Below are 24,162 nucleotides of genomic sequence, written 5' to 3' on the forward strand. Positions count from 1 at the left end.
CCTCATAATATAAACCAAGATTTAACCAAACTACTATTAAATAGTAACATCAACCATAATATAAACTACTGTTAAAGCCACTTTTAGAGATAAGGAATCTCTCACCTGGCTCAGTTATTTATCTTGCTTAGTATAGCAAGCATGAGTGATTCCAAAAACAGGCATTCATTCCTACAGTCACATCAGCAATCAGCAGTTCAAAGTGCTTACTTGTGCTATGCTATCATAGTATCTGCCAGGTAAAAACAAACTTTATATTTTCTGTAACATTTTTTGGCTTCATTCCTTTCCAGCTCCTGACTTACCTTCATCTTACCGGTGTCCTGCATAAATATCCTAATTTTGCAGACCATGTAGCAAGGAAAATGTCTGATATGATGCTAAATGGAAATTTAAAATATAAAATTGAATTTATTACTATAGCTATGTAAGTTATGTAAAATTATATGTAAGTGTATAAAATCATATACATATACGATTTGATACTGAAAAGAACTATGCAAAAATCAACAGAATTATCAATGTTAGAGTCAGAAGTTTTAAGGTGCTTATCCTTTTTTCAAAATTTCCTTTACTGGAAAACATTTTATAATTTAAGTAAAAACAGAAAGGAGTAACATATATTAGAAATACCAGTATAGAATACATCAAATAAAATACTGGCATTTAAATAATTTAGTAATACGAAAAATTACTTATTAAGAATATATTTATAATAGATATATTTAAAATAGATAACCAACAAGGAAAAAATGAAGGGAAGCTCATATATTCATTAAAAAATAAAAATAAATAGAGTCTGCAACTTCTATCAAAAAAAAGAATATACTGATCCTCTGTAGGTTTTAAATAAATAAATAAATGCTAGAGTTGACTGCACACATGCCCAATATACAACTGTGTCATAAACATACTATCACTGGCAGAATTTCAGTTTTTTTATCATTAGAGAAAACTATTAAGTAGTTTCAGTGATACTTATGAGACTGGTTACCAAATTAAAACAGGAAAGTATTGAATGGCCTCCCCTCCATTCACTACTTTCAAAAATTATTTGCATGATGTCAAGACTTTCCAAAATGTAGCCCCAACCTCAGTGAATGGTTCTTCAACATCCAGTTTGTGATATCCCTAATTCCCTCCAACAACTATCTACTTCGGGCTACTAGTAAAAATTTTTATTAAAATAGCATTTCATCAACTGTTTTGTGCTGAATTCCATTCATTACTTCCCTGTTACAGTTATAGATCCCAGGGAGCAGTGATTTATCTTCTAAGTATTATCAGTGCCTAGCATTATGTCTGATAAACACTTTCATGAGTAAATGAACATTTACTTTGTCCACACACATGAAAGAGCTGATATTTAAGTATACTTATAAACCTTTACCTTATTGTCATTACACTGAAATTATTCAACTGAGTACTTAGCCCTAAAATATATCCTCCTAAACAAAGAACTGATTCAAATTTAATTAATATGAGCTATGTGAAGTTGTTATGGAAAGAGGAGAGGGAACTATGCTAAATAAACTATGACCAAAATCTGCTAGATTTTATTAATTATTTCAAAGGGGTAGGCTTTTGGTGTAAAGATTATTCTTTATATAACACCAATGTACCTTTCCAAACATATCACCTGCTAATCTCCTACACAAATTCTTCACTCCAGTCAAAATAATCTCATTGTCCTCCATAAGATCCCACTTCTCTATCTGCACTCATGTAGTCCTCCATGCCTAGAATGCATATTCCAACCCTATTCTTCAAAGCCAACCTCCTCTATAAATCCCCTACAAATTAGACTCTCTCATAACATTGAGTTGGCCGAAAAGTTCGTTCAGGTTTTTCCATAAGCTGTTATGAAATACATCTTCTTCCTTTAAATTCCTATGGCATTTAATCACATGATCATTCACTTAGCACCTGTCACATTTCATCTTGCATTAGTAATGATCTATATTATCTCTCTCATCTAAATTTTGAGCTTATTTATTTCAGGAGTCATGTTTCAAATTTCACAGTATTATTAACAGTACTTACACAGGAGTTTCCTCTATATAGAGAGGTAAACCCCTCAGCCAGTTTTTTAAAACTCCCTTACTTTCTGTTCACCACAGACATTAGAAGAGATTATATTATAGATTTATCAAAAGCAGAAGTGAAGTCAAATATTAACATGGTTAAAAACTAAAGTTTATAAACATCAAATATTCATTTAATTATAAATTACAATATGGATACTAATAAACCTACTAATTTTTATGGTAAGTTTTTTAAATGTACTAATCACATAAAACAGTAAACCATTTCTACTTTATTTTAATTTAAAAAAAAAAGGCCTTAGAAGCATAATTCAAAATAGCATGTACTGACTGAAGACGCTCTTTAGCCTCTAGTATTTTTCTGTTCACAGCTAACGTTCCAGGATAAGACTGATCATAGCTTGCTGGCCCTGGACCAACTGAAATAAACTTCTTAAAACGTTTCTCCCGGTTTTGTAGACTTTGGCCTCCTTTTATATTATACTAAATTGTAGAGAAAAAATGAAATAATTAAAAGAAACACTTTAAAATTAATACCTATTTGATAAATATTACATATTAATATGAATATTAATAGTTTTAAAACTCAGCCTGAGAAAGTTAAGGCTCTTGACTGAAGACAACTGTCTAATGAGAGAGGGTAATAAGAAAGGATGACAATTAGAGCTGTCAGTTTTAATGCTGAACTCAAACTAAAATTTACTGTACTTTGAACACTCTAAGAGAATGCAACACTCAGTTTTAAAACAGGAATCAAACACAAAGGAATCTCCAAAGCTGCGAAGCAAGAATAAAGAGTGTATGCTTATGTTTACAGGCCCCTGGAGAATTTATACCTCAGAAATGAGCTAAAAATGCTCATATTGGAGGGGAAAAGCAAACCTTCCAAGCTTGTTTAGGATTAATTATTTTCATGAATAACATTTTGGTCATTTCCAGAGATGTTTACACAGTTTTATTGGCAACAGCTAGTTTTATGCTCAGATTAGTTTTAAACATTGTTTATTGCAGAGAAGAGTCCTGGGAGGAATTGTCCATGGCTCTCCATGTCACATATCTGGATTCTCTAGAATCTGAAATTTATCAACTGGTTAATAGCCAGTTAATTCAAATAAAATTCCATCATACTAGTTTCACTAAACAGTCACAGTTCAATCATTGCAAAGATGATTCATATTAACATTGGGTTGGCCAAAAAGTTCATTCGGGATTTTGTACGCTGTTATGGAAAAACCCAAACTTTTTGGCCAACCCAACAGTTGTTGGCATTTGATTGATCAGATAAGGTTTTTTTGTTATTGATTTACCAACAGGCCTTTTCACATGACATGTACATGTCAGTTGTTCACATTCACTATTAACTGAGCCTATCTTTAGTTTGCATCTTATTCAGCTTTATTCAGCTTTTAAGAAATACACAAAAGAGGTCTTCTTTTTTAAAACATGAGGCAAATTAGATAGTCAATTAGCTACTTGATTACTGTTTTAATAAGATCACAATTCTTATGTTTAAAGAGTTTGGATCTATAATAGTAGACTTTAATGATTTTGTAAAAAAAATTAACAAGTTAGATTAAATAATAAAATCATGTGAAAAGAAAAGATCTCAAATTTTCATTCTTTGCAAGCCATTACTGTAGTCTCTACAGTCTGACATTTCAAACTGCAATTTGAATTTATATTGAATACTTCAACAGAGGATAGTAAAATCAATTTGATTTTTTTAACTGTGTACAAATTAACCAGGATTTTTTTCAGATTATTCATAATTACCAATTCTACTATTTTACAAATGGTTACAAAAGGAACTTTCATATGTCAGATAAATGACCCAAAATTATATTACTAAGTAATTATACATTTTATATAAAAACCTGTGAGACAATGGTCTTAGTACTTCTTGAGAACTGTGCTTTGTCTATATGCAATGGCTATTTGATGAATTTTTATATTGTCAGCAATCTCTCAGCTCTACAGGAAGCAGAGTCTCATATGAAGTGTGAGGCCATGCACTGTATCACCTATGATAGACTACCATTCAGCTCTAATGAGATGTCTCTCTCCAATCAAAAATCAAACCTAATCTGGACATCTATTCCTAGGCCTAGCTAGTGAGAAATAAGAAATAAACTATTTATCTGGACCCAGGGAAGACATCCCCACATCTAGAACCATTCTCACGTAACAAGGAACAAAACGGTATCTGCCATGCAGAAACAGGTCTGAAACCAGAAGACAACCAGAAAACCTAAGTGACATTTATACTGAACTTCTGGAGTGGGAATCATCCTAGGAAACAGGATATGAACAAAACAAATTACGTGACTTAATAAGTTAATAATCAAAGGATCAGAAGCTTGTACTTTGTAAATTTGATTCTTCTGCTTCTTTTATTTTCTTAATTTCCTTTATGTTCTTTTCTACTAAGCAAATTTCCTTTATGCTCCTATTTTTCTTTTCCTTTTGAAAAAATTAACATGCTTCAGATATGCTAAAGGAACAAAGGAAATTGTTTTGCCTATAACTGGGCAAGAGCTATAAAGGCAAAACTTATATCCCCAACCCCAACTTGTGAATAATGGCCACAACCATAGCCAAAGTGAAATAACCATAAGAGGAAGAGAGAAATAGAGGAGACCAAATAGGGGAAAAGAATTTCAACTCCCAAATATTCTGCTTTTATAAAAGCTTCAAGTATTCTGTATTTAGCAGTGGAGGTGGGCCCTCACAAATACAACCCACATTTTTGGTTTTTTAAACTTTCATGTGAAGTCTCCAAATAATATTTACTAACTAACTTCTGATAGAAAGCAACATGTCAACCTATGCTTCCAAAAGAAAAGTATAAAGATAAGTTGTTAAATACATGCATTAATTTCCAGTAAGATTATCCCTTTAATTATTATCTAATATATTAATTATTTACAGAATATGTAACCTATGTCACATTACAAATATGTTTCCTAATTCAGCTATTTAAAATGAAATGCCCTGGGCTTCCCTGGTGGCGCAGTGGTTGAGAGTCCGCCTGCCAATGAAAGGGACATGGGTTCGTGCCCCTGTCCGGGAAGATCCCACATGCCGCAGAGTGACTGGGCCCGTGAACCATGGCCACTGAGCCTGCGCGTCCTGAGCCTGTGCTCCGCAACGGGAGAGGCCCCAACAGTGAGAGGCCCGCGTACCGCATAAATAAATAAAATAAAATGAAATGCCCTTTATTTTTCAAATAGTATGATAAATTCACACTTCTTGAACTTCTAAAAGTTCTGCAAGAATTTAGCCTAAAACTACAAAAAAATCAACAGCAACTATGTAAATAAGTAATAAGTCATTTTTTTAAACAAAGGAAATCAATCATCTCCAGGCACTTGTTTATAATTTTAAGAAGAAAAGTAGAGAATACCAGAACTCTTTTTCTTAGATCATCTATTATACAAAAAAGCACACTTCCTAATTTCTTATTCTTGAAATCTAAGAAATGTACCCAATTTGGAATAAAATAAAATTTGATCTAAATTGCACTTTGTATTATTTTACAGGAACTGACCAAAATCAGTATTAATATAAAATAACACTCCACGGCTTCCCTGGTGGCGCAGTGGTTGAGAATCTGCCTGCCAATGCAGGGGACACGGGTTCGAGCCCCGGTCTGGGAAGATCCCACATGCCGCGGAGCAACTAGGCCCGTGAGCCACAATTACTGAGCCTGCGCGTCTGGAGCCTGCGCTCCGCAACAAGAGAGGTCGCGACGGTGAGAGGCCCGTGCACCGCGATGAGGAGTGGCCCCCGCTTGCCGCAACTAGAGAAAGCCCTCGCACAGAAACGAAGATGCAACACAGCCAAAAATAAATAAATAAATAAATTTTAAAATAAAATAACACTCCAACATCTTGATACCTGTCACATTTAACAAATTTGAAATCTACCTATTATGTTTTTTTATTACATTTCCCTCTTGGAATACCGGAGTTACAGATCAGGCTTAATGAGGGAAAAACTGGTAGAACTAGCGAGCCCATATACCCATAATATGCTGGTCTGGTCTGTGAGCCATGGAGTGTAGGCAGGAGTGACACTTCTAACGATTAAGTCTAATGTCCCACTATTTACTGTTTTGCTTTTTGTGCTTTAGGCTCTAGTTTTCTGAAAGTTTTAAGATGCCACGGAGAAGAAAGACATGTTTCCCTGAATTGGAAGTTGAACCACCAACTGGCCATTCCACGTTCTTTATGCTACCAAGCAGAAAACGAAATAAGGTTTGTGTACTGGCTGGGGTGATTAACCCTGACCCGGACAGAAAAACAGGACTAATGAGAGCCAAGAGGAGTGTGGTGGGATGGAACATAGGGAACACCCTGCAGAGCCTACTAAGTAAGCCAGTGAAAATGCTAAGAGCAAGTTTATTTAAAGGTTAAAAAGCAAGCCTAAGAACCAAGAGCTGAGACGCCTTAGATCTGAAGAGTCTGGTGATCCCACTAAGCTTAGAACTCTACTGGATAAAGTTCTTGTTGAAGACATGGGGAACATGGAATGAGTAACGGAAAAATCTTAAGCTACCTGTAGCCTCGTGATCAGTTACAGAAACAGAACAGGTCCCCACCTGTATTTCCTTGCTTCATACAACACCTTCATTTTCCCTCTATTTTTTTCCCCTTTCTATTATAAAATGGCAACACTAATAATGGTTAAAATTTATTGAGTGCCAACCATAATAAGGCACTATTCTAAATGCTTATTAATATATTTAATCCTTAGAAAAAGCCTACCAAGTTATTACCCCTACTTAATAGATGAGGAAACTAAGACCCAAAGAGATTAAGTGGTTAAGATTAAAACTCACAGCTAGTAAGCAGCAGAGATGGATTTTGAATCTAGGTAGTCTAGTGCTAGCTCCAGTCTAGCTCCACAATCCTAACCAGTTCTTTATAATAGCTCATGTTATATTTACCATCGAATCTATAAGTTGCAGAATAATGAAACAGGAATATTCAAGAACAAGAAATAGCCTAAATCTAGAGATCCAGGATTCATTTAGCAGTGACACTGTAATACCAGCTTTGAATGCAGTAGCTAGATACTAATTTGGCTCCTTCTGGGAAGGAAAATTATACATAAAATAATTGCACTTTTAAAATTATATATATGGGAAGAAGTTTGTGTATGTTGTGTGCATGAGAGAGAACTAGGCAGTCAAGGGGTGAAAAATAACGGAAATCTATTGTTTTTATCTGTCCAGCATCCCTTCTATTATCTGCTCATAACAGCATATTTGCCACCCTTGGGACAATCAAACCTCCCCTATATTTTGTGATTTTTAAAGGAGCTTCTAAACACAGGAACCCCTGGCCCAGGAATCATAGGTGTGGGTCCATAATAAAACTGGACCAATCAGATTTTCCCTACTGGGGATTTTAATCGTGAGTGTTGTCACACATAAAAAGTGGAAGAAGTTATAGAATTAAGTTATCTAATGGCAGTTTCCCATTGAATGATGCAGAAGTTCTTACTACCGAAATACCTGGGACTATCTTAGTCCCTTCTTTAAGTCCTGACTGCTCAATTCTTCCTTCAAGTCTATGAGCCACCCAAGTACCTTACCTATAAATCTATGATAAACCTAGTATCTGTTTTAAAAATCCATTTTATTGCTTGCAACCAAAAACCCCTAACTGGTAGAATCATTGCCATTAATAACTGAGAAAATCTAATGTAAAAATTAAGGCATCAATGACTTGATCTGGGTCTCCAACAGGGGAGATAAAGGTCTGCTAGGGTCAAGTAGGAGTCATTATGAATGAGTACAAAATTTACGTGAAAAGGGAAAACTCGATATTAACGGTTATAAAGACTGGAGTTACAACCACTGTTTCTGAAGAGTGAAGATATTCTGGTCACAGACTCTTGAGAAATAGAAGACAATGGCAATAGCTATAGCTTTAGAATATGGCACACAAACCAATTCCTTCACTCTGTTGCCATCCTTATTCTACATATTTTGACCATCTGCACAACTTTCATGGGCCTTAATCAATTCAGTAGTCCTATTCTCCCATTCAGGAATCTCAAGGTCTATGAGGCATGTAACAATGTTTTATGTCTTATAGAATATGTGGATTAATGACAAACACCCAACCAGACAACCGACAGTGAACACATTTGTTTTTCTCTTATTCTAATTGCAAAATATAGATTGAAAGGTAAAAGAAGATCATATGAAGGGAAAATAAAATATGACAAATGACATGTTAGTCTATTAGAGGACATGTTAGTCTATTAGAGGAAGAAAGCATGATTTTTATTAACTCAGACAATTACAATAACTATTATAAATTTACCTGCACCTCTGAAACATTATAGTGACCTGAACAGCTTTCTCAGTGTTAGAGGCAACAGTAAAAGTACTTTCTCTGGCAGCCAAAGAAAGGAATGGTGCATAGCCACCTATGAAAGTAAAATCATATCACTGGCAGATAAGATAGGATTCTGATAATTTCAGAGAAAAAGCACTCAAAATGTATAAAATCATTTGGTAACCTCAACTGCTGAGACTGTATTATTAGAACTAATGTCTAGCCACAGAAGTTTTTGCATTTCAAAAATTTTATGTAAGAGCATAATTTGTATTAATATACATTAAATATAAGAACCTACAGAACTGGACTTACTAAACACCAGAAAAAATATCTAAAGAAAATAAAACAAGTCTTTTTTCTTCTAAGCATATTTGGTTGAGATGAAAACTGAAGTTCTATTTAACTGATAAAATATTTTCATCCTCAGAAGATCATAGTTTTATATATTGGAAAAACATATTAATTATAGAGAATAGCATATATGAATTTATAGGCAGAGCCTAGATAGAAATAATTTAGAGTGAGCTTACAGCAAGTAATTATTATGTTTCCTCGCTTTGGTACATAGTTGGCACTCGGTAAATATTTCTTGATTGCCTGACCCCAAACAAAGGTTTACAAATCCAAGATACAAGCAGAGACATACTCAGTAAGAAAATTTAGTAGACAGATTTAGTCTGCTGAAAGATTGATAAAAATTTTCAAGAAATATAGCAAGAAAATGAGCATAGTTTAATCAGCATAGATACTAAAGAAAAAAATGACAGAAAATAGAGCAGCTATATTCAACAGGTAATAAAAGAATGAAAGTGAGGACTCAAAACTTGTGAGAATCTTGTACAACTAAGGACAGTGTACACTATGCAGATTTATGTTGATAATTAGTACAGTTTAAAAGCTTGCTAACCTGGACTAATAATATATTTTTAAAACCAGAAATAATGTTTCTTTTGAGGCCTTCATGTAATAAAATGCAACTGAAATCAAAAGTCATTTATTTGTGTTGGGTATTAAAGCACAAAAGAGGTGAGTCAAATGCAGACCTTACCCTTAAAAAGCAACAACCTACTGAAGCATTAAGAAAAGTACTAAAATAATTTTAAACATGGAAAAATATCTGAAGTGCTAAAAAATGCCCAGAGGGTCAAAAAGAGAAGTTCTCAACCACACTGAGGTGATTAGAAAAAGCTTCATGAATGATGTTAAAACTCTGGGTGTTAATTGAGTGACTGATGGTTTGAATTTGCTACCCCAAAGCAAAAACAAACAAAGAAAACAACACAAGGACCATAATAGAAATCCTTAAAAGGAAGCCAAGTTTTGAGAAACCCAGGACAGCAGTTGAAATGTTCCAAATCAGGGTAAGCAACCAAAGAACAAGATGCAGATTTCAATCAAAACACACATATAAGCACACAGAAACCAAGCCACAGATTATATACAGTGAATAGTGAAAACAACCAGAGAATGTTCTACCAAGCAGCAGGAAAATATGTCCTATAAACTGGAGAAAAGTCAATGAAAACAAACACATTTATTAATGAGAAGATGGAATTAGCACAAAAAACATTAAATATCTATTATAAATATTCTTCATATGTTCAATAAGGTAGAAGAAAGATGAACATGATGAGGAGATAAAGATATAAAAAAGACCCAAATCAAACTTCTGAAATGAAAAGTATACTGAATGGGATTAACAACTAATTTTATATGGGTTAATAAAAGACATTTTTCTCAATTCTTAATCACTTTAAAAAAAATTGACTGTTTTAATCAAAAATAATTTCAATTCATTGTGGCATTACAGCATATGTAGAAATAAAATATATGGCCACAATAGCACAAAGAATGAGATGGGGAAAACAGAAGCACACTGTTGTATGGCTCATATACTACACATGAAGTGGTACAATATTATTTGAAGGTAGATTGTGATAAGTTAGAGATGTATATTGTAAACCCTAGAGCAACCACTAAGTAATAAAAGAAAGAGGTACAGTTAGTAAACCAATAGTGGAGATAAAAACAGAACCATTTTTGTAAAAACTCAAATCATTCAACTATGTCAGCGAAAGAAGAGAAAAACAAAGAACAGATGAGATAAATACATAACAAATAGCAAGAGATTAAATTTAAACACAACAATATTGATAGTGAAATTAAATGGAAAAGTTCTAAATGCCCCAACTAAAAGAGATTGTCAGAGTAGATAAAAAAGCAAGACCCAACTTTATGGTGTCTATAGGAAACACTCTTAAAACATAAAGACACAGAGGTTAAAAATAAAAGGATGAAAGAAGATATACCACGCATCCACGTATCAAAGAAAGCCAGAGTGACTAAATTAAAATCAGACAAAGCAGATTTTAGAACAAAGAATACCAGGAATAAGAGAGACATTTCATTATGTTAAAGGGGTCATTTCATCAATATGGTTTAATAATCCATAAAGAAAAGCAAGGAATTAATTGCCATAAAAATTAGAATAGTCCTTACCTGTAGGGGAGAGGGAAAGGGTTATGGTTGGAAAAGACAATTTTGCAATGTTGTATTTCTTTACTTGAGTATTCACTTTTTAAGTTATTTAAATTTTATGCAATTTTCTGCATCAGTATTTCATCTCACAATTAAAGGTATATTTTTTTAAATTTATGTTCATTTAGGTAATGTGAGATGGATATGAAAACTAAGAAAGCTAAGCTCAGGCTAGTTCTGAGGCAGCTGTCATCAGAACATGGCAGAGATTCTAACTGAATCTATTTAAAGAAACATAAAATGAATTGCAAAATACTGAAATTCATATAAAAATGGGGGAAAAAAACCCCTACACAATAGCCCCATGTGTTCAAGAAAGCCAGTACTCATAAAATCTTCATTGAAGTTTCCCAATATTAATCACAAAAGAATCTTTCATCAATAGGTTAAAAGTTTGTATGAAATATTGAGCTCAAGTAAAACCACAAGAAAATTTAAATGTTTATACTAATAAGCTCCATAAGAGAAGGGACTTTTCTGTTTTATTCATAACTATATGCCTACTGCGTACAGTTAGGGTGACAAACTGTCTTAGTTTGCCCAGGACACAGGACTTGTAGTGCTAAAGTCAGGACATCCCCAGATAAACCAGGATGGTTGGTCTCCCTGTCATACTGTCATGCATATTAAACAATAAATATAGAATTAATAGGTGATATTCTAAACTACACCTTTAGTCATTCATTCAGCAATACTGAATGCTTTATTACATGTCAGAAAGAGGCAGTTAGGGTACAATAATGAATAAGCTAAAACCCTTGCCTCAAATAGGGGGGAAGCCAAACAAATAAACAAACAATTACATTACTAACAGTGCTGCTAATAATTAAGACACAAAATATAGGAGAAGACGATTCTGGCACATTAGGGTTGGTGGAGTGAAAAATTTAAAGTTTGATTTGGGACATATGACTATACTGACATGTTAAGTTCCAACAATAAATGATAAATCAAACTGTCAGGTAGAAAGAAGAAATGAATATAGGAGAAGATAAGATTCGAGAAGAACGAAGTAAGTTCAATTTGAGATATATTAAGTTTGTGGCACCAACAGCAGAAATCAGACTGGCAGGAAGCAATAAAAGTCAGTCTATTTTTTGAGAAAGAAGGTGGGAGGCGTGGGATAAAGGACAAGTTCTGCAGCCACAACTCCTGTACAAAGCAAGCAGGGCATTCTTCACATAAAAGCAATAGCTAGATCTTTGAAACATACTCATCTTCAGGGACATCAACATTTATATAGCAATCACATATATATTTTATTTAAACTTAAATATAGAATTCCCTGAAATGGTCTCCCTAAATTCTGAATGGCTAATAAGATAAAACCATTATTGCCGGCATAAGCACATAGGCAGGAGTACAAGACCATGGACAGCTCATGCTTCTGTGGCAGATAAAACTAACTGCTTTCCCATCAAAGAAGAAATTTAGCAAAGAATATATTAAGAACCACTGTCACCCAGCCTAGATAACTAACATAGAACCAGGACAGATAACTAATATATGCTAACATGGGGTACCATTTGTTATTTAAATCAAGCTCAAAAAGCAATGAAATACTCCTTAGCACAATAATGCCAGGAGCAGTCACATTATTAAAAGGACTATGTTTTTATCATATCTTACTAGGCTGGTCGTTTATGGGAAAGCTTTGCTTTAATGAGATAAGACTTGCTTGCTTCTCAGATAATTTGCAAGAAAATCAGGAGCAGCTGTCACTAATCTGGAATTAGACTATCCATTATCTCTCCCACTCATGAAATCAGAGCAGCTGAGTCCTATTCCTTTCCGGCTGCAGATCCTGGGTAGAAATCCCTGATCAACTGGACAAAAGTCAAGGCAATGAAGTTTGAAAATTAATGTGGAAAGAATTTTCTGAGGAAAATATGAAGACAACACACTGGAGGACTGACCAAGCAGCCTACAGTAAGAGGAAAACGGTAATTAGAAGAGAAAGGTTGAGAATAAAGAGTATCTGCACCTTTCTTTTGAAGTTCTAAGACTAAGATCTTCTCCTCTTGTGTAATTCAAGGTAACAAGTAAATTACATAAAGTCCCAACATCGCTTTTCCTACATCATACTCTACAAAATTTCCCTGACCCTTAAATAAGTGTGTATACTTCTGTATAGTCCAGTGTTACTGACCTCAAAGAGGTGTAAAGCAGAATGTACCTAGGAAAGAGGTAACAGCTACTTTTAAATTATCTTGCCAGGGAATCCTGTAGAGAAATGACTAAAGAAACACCTATAACCTCTATTGATTATCATTATTACCATGTCAGTGCTGAGTATTACTAACACAGGGTTCTATAGGATGCAGCTGCTCAAAGTTCCCAAATATGGAATTTCCTAGTTTCCTTCATAGGTCAACAAGGCACAATTCTATAAAACAGTAAAAGAAGGGCCTTGCAAACCCGTTACTGATCTCTAAGCAAAGTTCACACAAGTCAAATTATGAGTTTTTAATTCTGCTATATGTAACTCATTATATTTTTTTAAACTTTCTTTCAAGAATTATTGTTTATTTCTTTTACATACGTGTTAAGGTACTGAGCTAAAAACTGAGACTAACACAGTCGAGATCTTGGTTATTGCCCTCAATAATCTCACATTTTAATGTGGCAGCCAGATAAGTTAACAGATAATTACAATATAGTACCAAGGTGCTTTGAGTCATTAGGAGTCAAAGAAGAAAGACCTGAGACAGAGTTGAGTCAAAGAACAACTTCACTTTACCCAAGGCTCAAAGAATAAGTAGGAATTAGCCAAGTAAGGAAAGAAAAGAGAGATTACTCAGCAAACGTAGCAGCAGGTACAAAGGCATGGAGGTGAATGAACATGAATTTATAGACAATGCAAAGTTGGAATTGCTGATACGTAGGTTAAGTGCTGGTGGAGGTGTGGTGCCTGGAAAGATCAGGTTAAGTGAGAGACCAGGTTAGGGATCATGAAGAATCTCATGCAGCATGTTAAGGATTTCAGATTTTAACCTTAGTGTTAAAAGGAATTTTTTAAACAAATAACATAATTATATCTTAGGAAGATTACATTAGCCATAAGACAGAAGGTGTTAGAGGCTGAAACAGAGAAACCAGTAATATTTTATTGGTTAATTTCAGAATAAAAATAAGAAATCCCAAACTAAGTCAAGGGCAGTTAAATGAAGAAAGGGAACCAGTTTGAGAGAGAATGAGAAGAGAAAATCAATAAGTTCTAATGATCAATGGGAGTGACCAGTCAGAGGAAATAAAAGGAGTCTAAAATAATTCCAAAGCTAAAAGTTTATAAGCAACTGACAGGGCATTTTTTTTCAAAGGGGTCTGTGATGGTAGGGAAAATGATAAGTTCAGACACCTGGAATTTCAGATGCCAGAGACCACCCAGGTAGAGATATCCAAAAGAAGTAATTGGCAATGCAAAGGCCTGATGATCAGGAGAAAGCTCATCTTAGAGATATGAATCACCTGTATCTCTAAAGACTGTTAGGGAGTCATCAGAATCAGAATATAGATAGCAGTTGAAGCTATGGATTTGAATGAAAAAGTAAACATGAGAAAAGCAACAAGCAAAGGATGGGAAGTACAGTATATAAACATTTAAAAGGTATTTAGAAAAATAAAAACCTTTAAAGAACACTATGGAGGGTTGGTTGAAGAGCGGAAAAATGATACCAGATTCAGCATTTAACAAATGTTTACTAGGTCCCAACCATGTATCAGGCACTGTTCCAAGACAATAGTTGGAAAAAGAACCAGGAAAAAATGATGTTACAGACACCAAGAGAAGAAATATCTCTAAAAAGACAATGGTCAGTTGTGTCAAAATAAAATAATGATTGAAAAGTATCATAAGTGTTAGCATTTTCGGTGGTCGTCGGTGGCTAATAAATTGGTAGGGAGTTAATGCTTATAAGGACTCAGCTGCATTAAATAAAGACACATAATAAGCTCCAAGAACACTGATATCAATAGCAGAAGCTGAAAAGCAGTAAAATTCAAGATTAAAACAATGACAAATGACAAATTTGTACTCCAAAGCAACTTAAATCAACCGAATACCCTAATCTCCTCAAACATGTTAACAGAATAGTGGATCTTGGCATTTGTTTAAAAATACAGGAACAGTGTGACAATAGGGAAAATGCAGGCTAACAAGGGAAAAAGTGTAATTTGGATGGTATTAAGCCCCACAAAAATCATCAGATTAGAAAAAGCAGAAAGCAAATTAGAAGTATTTATTAAAAGTCACCCCCAGCCACTAAAATTGCTAACAAATGAGAGCAAATAATTACTTAAATTATCCATTCCCACCCCACCTCTCAGAGTACAGCTTTTCTTTACACAATGTGGGATAAACAGGCTCTCGTTAAGTATATTGAAAAAGATGGGTATGGTAAGATAGGAAGCATCTACCTGAAAAAATACATGGGACTATCTTTAAAAGGTATTCCAAAACAGAAATATAAAAGTTATATCTCAGTAAATTAACGTTTCTCTGGTTAGTTAGGAAAGGTGTGTGAGGCAGGCAGGATTACAAAGAGACAGAAAGCGGTAAGAAGTACACAGGAGATTTGGAGACTCACATAGTCCACGGGGCCGGGAAATAAAAATCCTAGATCTAATCTGTATCATTTAAAGTATGATGTGGACAGCCACTGTAAAATCAAGTCTTCGCCACACGCTTACTGGCCTTATGAAATGCGACAAATTATTTTACCAGTTATCATCTGTAAAATAAGGATAGTATTTTCCCTGCCTACTTCATGTGTTATACTTATGAAATGGTACTACAGTGTTTTAACTCAGGCGCACAGAAGCGGAGCAGGCTGAAAGTGAGGCGCCTGTTACGGAAGGCTTGCCTTTCTCTACACCTTACCTGTTGCCTGCTGCTTCAGGAAAGGTACCTGGTAGGATCCAGGACCCACATGATCCTCAGTGCTGCCAGCTTCAGCCAATCTAAGCACACGGGGAGCCCGAGCATACACAATGGAGTGGGGGGAAGGGTGGGCGGCTGCAAAGGGATTAAAAACAGGGAGGCTAGAAGAGACGTGGAGCAAAAAGAAGCCGTCAACAACTTCAGGAGGCGTGGGAAAAACTTCTGTAAATGAAGGTGCTAGCGCAGGGGCTATCGCCCCACCTGCTCATTGGTGTCAGAGTACTCCCAGGTCGATTCCTAGCCGCGTGGAAAACTGAAAAGGAGCATGAGCACAGAGAAGACTTCCCGCACGTTCATCCGTTCACCAACCGAGAGCGGAAGCGCTCCTCCAAGGAAGGAGGTTAAATAGTAGGCGCCCACCCCTCCGCTTCCGGAGCTGGCTCCGCCCATTTCTTTCCACCCGGAAGTCTCTGTGAGAGAGGTTCAAGCGCTTTTCCCTGGCCGAGCCCTGGGAGCATGCGCACCGAGCTGCACGCCTTCCCCACTCGCTCCGCCCCGCGCTCTTGGCGTCCTCCAGCAGGGGGCGGGGCCGAGGCCAGCTGCTCCTTTTATCGCGTTGCATCGCGATTCAGAAAAGCTCTAGAAAACGCTTTGGAAGGCGTTAGGGGTAATTTGACCGTGGTCCATTTCCCCTTTAAGTCAGGGCAGCTGGGAAGAGACTAGCAGCTACTGCGAAAGAAAAGCCTTAGTGCAAACGGAAATGCTTCCGCAGCCTCATCCCCAACTCCTACCACGACTATACTCGCACCCCAGGGGGAAAGCACTCTGACTTTATCCCATAGATAGTCCAAAGGGTGCTAAGAGAAACCCAGAAGGTGGTGGTGACAAGAAACAGAGAACCGGGGGAAGGAGACGAAAAACTCACCAACCGAAGCAATGCAAATTCAGGTAACTGAAAGCTGCTCCTGTTGTCAGATACCAGGCAACGGCAGCATTGATTTATTACATTGTGTATAAGTAGAGCAAAGACCTTGAAAAAGCCCAGTCCACCCCACTAAACCAAGGAGTCTCTTAACCTTAGGCGAAAGAAACCAGGCTTCTTCAAAGGCCTTAAGGAGTCTATGTCAGAATCCACCTGAAAGTTGTCTCGGGATTTTTTTGTTTTTTCCCAGCAAGGATTCCATCCAGATTCTAACCATTCTAAAGGCTTAAACAAATCCTATCCTATCTTGACCATGCCTTACCCCCAATGAGCTACAGTACTTTAATGTGTTCCTACTACAAATTCGTACTTATTTATACTCTGGAGGATACGATTCAGTACTCAATTCTGTGGGTCATTTATTGTGGCTTAATTGTTCCATATATGTTAGAATGCTCTCCATACAAGCCTTAGCTGCCTCTCAAGAATGTATCTGTCGTACGTTTTTTCCTACCCAGTAGCTTCCTGAATAATCATTTAGTCACTTAAAAAACGCTTACTGGCATATGCCGTAGGTTCAGTATCCTTCTAAGTTATGGGGATACAAAGATATAAGAAAGTCTTCATCCTCAAGGGTTCTATATCTAATGGAAAAAGAGACATGTGTACTTCATAACAAGAGATGACAAGAGAGATGAATAAAATGATAAGAAAAATATTACAGTACTTTGGATACCTCCTCTTCCTACTAAGAAACTAGATACTCAACTATATGGGGACCCCAAAAAGCAAATTCAGATGCCAGCCATTTTGCTGTAGGCACTGGTGAAGGCTCTCACATCCTCCTTCTGGCTTTTCACATCTGCAACAGTCTAGATTACTCTTTCCTGCGGTAGAGTTGGCTTTGAGACTGGAAATGGAAGTGGTAAAGCAGGCTTTATATGCTTTCTGTCTGATCTGATTTTTGTCCACTGGACCTAACCTAACTTAGACAAAAGGAGCTCTTCATAGGTGTATCCTAGTTTATTTACAGATCTCTAAAGGGGAGTTTGTAGCCTTAAGACCTAGGTACCACCTAGAAATGTAGAATTTCTTTATGTTGCCTGACTCCTCAGTCCATGTTCTTTCCTCAGCGACCTCACAGAGAGGGGTAGCTGATCAATGGCAGGACTCTAGCGTTTCTGGGCCTTGTGGCCAGATCCCATCTAAATATCACACCACTGATACACTGGCCAGATCCCATCTAAATATCACACCACTGATACAACCTCTACATTCTTTGATTTTGTAACACTTCGTCTCTAAGGATTCTGTGTTCCTTGCAAAAGGCTTTTCTTTGAAAAGTTTTTAGTGTGAAAATCCTTCCTCTATTTCCTTGAATTACTGTGGCTGTTCTTCTGTTTACCCTTCCCAGCTATTATTTCCCTCTTATGGTTCAGTAACCAGAATGGTACACAGTATTTAAGAATTGGAAAATATTTTTAAATGAGAACAGCAACCTTTTTAATTATCTCTCAGTGTGGTAAATATTTCTTAAATAGTTTAGAATGAGTGTACTGCTAAAAAAAATTAAAATGTTAACACAGTATTATAATTATTTATGAATACAAAATAAAGAATTTGGTTCAGCATTTCTCAGTTCCTGCAAAATAGTTTTAATGCTAATCAACCACACTATACAACCATTTCCATAGTATTAGTAAGAGATGGAAACTGTGTTTGAACTCAGGTTTATTTGACTGCAAAATTTGGGTTCTTTCCATTCCTCTGTGCTGGCTCCCACAAGAATAAACTTTAAAAATAAAGCTTGAGGGGTGCGAATTTGCTTTAAGTAGAGTTAAATACCTTATAAATATTATAAAACTGAATTGTTTTTGAAACTAATTTCTACAACCCATTATGACTTACTGGTTTTCCATTGTTTTGCTTTTTGTAAAAAAAAAAAAAAAAATCAAGCAATGGTAATAAATCATTTGGCATGTATCAAAATCAAATGAATATACTTTGTCAGTGTTATTAGAGGTCACGTTGTAAATTGATATGCACTCAAGTTAAAATGGTAAAATTTTTCATTTATATGATTTGAAGCTTACAAAATATATTTTATGTTCATTACTTTGTTTAATATAAATTTATGTTTCTTTAAACTGCAGATTTGATATTCTGAAATCATGAAATGTGTTTTTTTAATTTATTTTTTATTGAAGTATACTTGATTTACAATGTTGTGTTAATTTCTGCTCTACAGCAAAGTGACTCAGTTACACATATATACATTCTTTTTTATATTTTTTCCATTATGGTTCATCTCAGGATATACGATAGGACCTTGTTGTTTATCCATTCTGTATGTAATAGTTTGCATCTACTAGCCCCAAACTCCCAGTCCATCCCTCCCCTAATCCCCTCCTCTTGGCAACCACAGGTCTGTTCTCTATATCTGTGAGTCTGCTCCTGTTTCATAGATAGGTTTCTTTGTTCCGTATTTTAGATTCCACATATAAATGACATCATATGTCTTTCTCTTTCTGACTTACTTCACTTAGTATGGTAAGCTCTAGTTGCATCCATGTTGCTGCAAATGGCATTATTTTGTTATTTTTTATGGCTGAGTAGTAGTCCATTGTATATATGTACCACATCTTCTTTATCCATTCATCTCAATGGACATTTAGGTTGTTTCCATGTCTTGGCTACTGTGAATAGTGCTGCTGTGAACACTGGGGTGCATGTATCTTTTTGAATTATAGTTTTGTCCATATATATGCCCAGGAGTGAGATTGCTGGATCATATGATACTTCTATTTTTAGTTTTCTGAGGAACCTCCATACTGTTTTCCATAGTGGCTGCACCAACTTACATTTCCACCAACAGTGTAGGAAGGTTCCCTTTTCTCCATACCTTCTCCAGCATTTGTTATTTGTAGACATTTTAATGATAGCCATTCTGACTGGTGTGAGGTGGTACCTCATTGTAATTTTGATTTTCATTTCATGAAGTGTATTTTTTAAATTATACCATATTACCCAATGACCACCTGAGGTTTTATCACTGACATTCGTTGAGCACCTACTATGTGCTAGCACTGTGTGAAGCACTTTACATCAATAATCTAAATCATTTCTCACATAACCCGTGAGGTAGGCTCTATTAATATGTCTGCTCTATTAATATGTCTACTCTATTAATATGATGAGGCTTAGAGCCATTAAATTTCTTATTCAATGTCACATAGTTAATGAATGATGGAGCTGAATTTAATGCTAGTCAGTTTGACTCTAGAACCTGTTTTCATAGCCATTATTTGGAAAATGCCCCCAACTGGGCTCTACTCCCACACCAAATAATCAATAGTTTTTTTAATCAACTCTTATTTGAGTGTGGCTGCATGTTTATTTATTTCTAAAAAAGAAAATCTAGAAGTATCTTTCAGAGGTGACGTGGTGGCTCCTTGATGGCAGGAAACTAGGATGCTGTATTGTGCTGCTCCATATCTTGATGTGCAGTTCCCATTCTTTTTGTGTTTTTTTTTTTTTTTTTTTGCGGTACGCGGGTCTCTCACTGTTGTGGCCTCTCCCGTTGCGGAGCACAGGCTCCAGATGCGCAGGCTCAGTGGCCATGGCTCACAGGCCCAGCCGCTCTGCGGCACGTGGGATCTTCCCGGACCAGGGCACGAACCCATGTCCCCTGCATCTGCAGGCAGACTCTCAACCACTGCGCCACCAGGGAAGCCCCCAGTTCCCATTCTTGAGATCTCTTCTGATCCAAAAATTATCTGCTGGAGCTCCAGCCATTATTAGGAGCAGGAAGGGAAAATAGAAGTATGCCCCCCCTCCTTTTCAAGGAGACTTCCTGGATGTAACACAGAAAATGTATGATTGCATTTCATTGGCCCAAACTATGTAAATAGGCACTTCTAGCTGTAAAGGAGACTAGGCAATATAGCCCCTTTCTAGGTACCAGTTTCTGTTACTGAAGAGAAGGGAATCATTGTAAAGAAGAACACCTCTCAGTTTCATCCACAGTCATCCTGTTGAAAAGCTTTCCCCTCCTTTGGTGTCCAAGGTACCCTACCCTCCAGATTCTCATTATACTTTCTTTTGACAGCACCTACTGTCTTCTCGATTGTTGTCTCACATTTTTCTTTTTTCTCCCATCCTCTTCTCTCTTTCTCCCTTGGTAATTTTATTCATTCTCATAAATCCTATATCCTCTTTGAGCTTCATGCATTTCCAAGTGTCTGCTTCACACTTAAATATAAGTGAACCACCAACATTTCAAATTAAATATTCCCAAACCTTAATTCATTTTCTCTGGAAAGCCTGATCATCCTCCTAATCTCCTGTTTCTGTTCAGAAGAGCAACATCCTCTCATACATTAGGCTTGAAACATCTTAGACTACTTCTACTTCTTGTGCTCCCACATCCAAGTTCTGTTGTTTCCACCTCTGGGATCTTTCTGCAATCCACCCTCTCACCCCATCTCACCCCTGTAATTTTGTTGATTTGGTCTATTGTAATGTCTCAACTGGAATTCCTTTTCCAGTCTCTCTATTACAATTTATCTCACATAGTGCAGTTGGGTTAATCTTCTAAGTATGATTTTGAGAATGCCACTCTCCTGCTCAGGAGTCTCCTATTGTTTACTGAATAAGTTTGGCATTGGGTGTTTCAAACAACCCAATATACCTTTCAATTCTTATGTCTTCCACTACTACCCATTCACACAAGTTACATATTGGTCACCTTGCCCTTTCCATCTCTGTGATTTTGCTCAAGAATTTATCTCTGTCTGGAAATGCCCTCTCTTCAGTTGTTATCTATGAATGCTAAGCTCTTGAGAGCTTAATTCTTCACAGCATTTAGCATAGCACACTTTAAAGAGTACATTTTAAATGTTTGCTGAATTAATGTTTAAAAGGATAGTAAGATATAAAATGAAACACCAGCCAAACACTATGTATGTATCTCTATGTATAGTATCATGTCATCTGCAAACAGTGACAGTTTTACTTCTTCTTTTGCAATTTGGATTCCTTTCATTTCTCTTTCTTCTCTGATTGCTGTGGCTAAGACTTCCAGTACTGTGTTGAAGAAAAGTGGCAAGATTGGGCATCCTTGTCTCTTTTTTTTTTTTTCTTTTGGTTTTCAGCACAATTTTATATCTTGTCAGAACAAAGAACATACATCAAATATGACAGGGGTACATTCCTTTAAGGTTTCAACAGAGATGTAGTTACAGTTTAGCAGGTACACAGTGAGCCAGCATGACCCTGTCATCTGGGAAGGGAACTTTATCTTCGAAAAAATACTAGCCTTAGCATGATAGAAAAGGAGGCATTACTCCTCTTCAAAGTGGACATTCCTTAATGGTTAAAGCTGAAAAATATTGTCTGTTTGACAGCCCATAAAGTTCAGGACAAAGCATGTATAAGCCAGAATGGCTTCCCCATACGTGAATATGAAAAAATGTTTTTTCCATTAATGTTAAAATAGTTCCTTTTCAATTCCTATTTTATTGAGTCATCATCAAAACGTACTGGATTTTGTCAAGAGGTTATTCTGCATTAGTTGAGATGATCATGTGGTTGTTCACCTTCACTCTGTTTATGTGTATATTATATTGATTAATTTCCTTATGTTGACCCACCATTGCATTCCTGGAATTAATCTGACTTGTTCCTGCTAATATGCTGTCAGGTTAGGTTTCCCAGTATTTTACTGAGTAGTTTTATGGGTATAGTCAAATAAGATTTTTTTTTTAATTTATTTTGTCTGCCCCGGGTCTTAGTTGCGGCACCCAGGATCCTCATTGCAACATGCAGGATCTTTAGTTGTGGCATGCAGTCTCATAGTTGCAGCATGTAGGATTCTTAGTTGCGGCATGTGGACTTCTTAGTTCCGGCATGCAGACTCTTAGTTGCAGCATGCGAACTCTTATTTTCAGCATGCATGTGGGATCTAGTTCCCTGACCAGGGATCACACCTGGGCCCCCTGCATTGGGAGCATGGAGTCTTATCCACTGGACCACCAGGAAAGTCCCTCAGATAATATATTGATTTGCAGTTTCCGTGTGGTATTTTTACCTGGCCTTGGTATAGGATAATGCAGGTCACAAAGAATGACAAAGGATGCTGTGTCAGTTAATTTTATATGTCAGCATGGCTAAGCCATAGCACCTAGACATTTGGGCAAACACTAATCTAAATGTGAAGTGAAGGTATATTTTAGATTAGCATTTAACTAATCAAAGTACAGATTACTATCCATAATGTAAGTGGGTTTCATCCAGCCAGTTGAAACCTTAACAAAAAACAGACAGAGGACTTCCCAAGGAAGAGAAGCTCTACCTCCACACTGCCTTACAACTCTAGCTGCAACATGAACTTTTTCATGGATTTCCATCATGGGCATCCTTGTCTTCTTACTGATCTTAGAGGAAATACTTTCAGCTTTTCACCATTGAGTATGTTGTTAGCTGTGGGTTTGTCATATGATACCTTTACCATGTTGGGGTATGTTCCCCCTATGCCCACTTTCTGGAAAGTTTTTATTATAAACGGATGTTGGATTTTGTTGAAAGCTTTTCTGCAACTATTGAGGTGATCATATATTTTATTCTTCAATTTCTTAATGTGGTATATCACATTGATTGATTGACTTGTGAATTTTGAAAAATCCGAGCATCCCTGGGATAAATCCCACTTGATCATGGTGTGTGATCCTTATAATGTATTGTTGGATTCAGTTGGCTAATATTTTGTTGAGGATTTTTGTATCTATGTTCATCAGTGATATTGGCCTGTAATTTTCTTTTTTTGTGATTGTCTGTTTTTGGTACCTAGGTGTTGCTGGCCTCATAGAATGAGTTTGGAAGTGTTCCTTCCTCTGCAATTTTTTGGAATAGTTTCAGAAGGATACGTGTTAACTCTTCTCTAAATGTTTGATAAAATTCGCTTGTGAGGTCATCTGGTTCTGGAGTTTTGTTTGTTGTGAGTTTTTACATCACAGATTCAATTTCAGTACTTGTAATTGGTCTGTTCATATTTTCTATTTCTTCCTAGTTCAGCCATTGGAGATGGCACATTTCTAAGAATTTTTCCATTTCTTCTAGTTTGTCCATTTTATTGACATATAGTTGTTCATGGTAGTCTCTTATGATCCTTTGTATTTCTGTAATTTCTTTTTCATTTCTGATTTTATTGATTTGGGCCCTATCTCTTTTGTTCTTGATAAGTCTGGCTAAAGATTTATCAATTTCGTTTATCTTTTCAAAGAACCAACTCTTAGTTTCATTGATCTTTTCTATTGCTTTTCTGTTTCTATTTTATTTGTTTCTGCTCTGATCTTTATTTTTTCTTTCCTTGTACTAACTTTGGGTTTTGTTTGTTCTTCTTTCTCTAGTTGCTTTAAGATTAAGGTT

General features: G+C 36.1%; 1 long non-coding RNA gene across 1 annotated transcript in view; it reads left to right on the forward strand.

Moving 5' to 3' along the window:
- Positions 1 to 16,398: 16,398 nt before the first annotated feature.
- Positions 16,399 to 24,162, forward strand: part of LOC125964246 (uncharacterized) — a 96,783-nt gene continuing 89,019 nt past the window's right edge. Inside the window, exon 1 of the long non-coding RNA XR_007477045.1 lies at positions 16,399 to 16,763. This is a non-coding gene — a long non-coding RNA (uncharacterized LOC125964246). The remainder of the gene's footprint in view (positions 16,764 to 24,162) is intronic.

Source organism: Orcinus orca, chromosome 4 (assembly GCF_937001465.1).
Source record: "Orcinus orca chromosome 4, mOrcOrc1.1, whole genome shotgun sequence".
Classification (NCBI taxonomy): Eukaryota; Metazoa; Chordata; class Mammalia; order Artiodactyla; family Delphinidae; genus Orcinus; species Orcinus orca.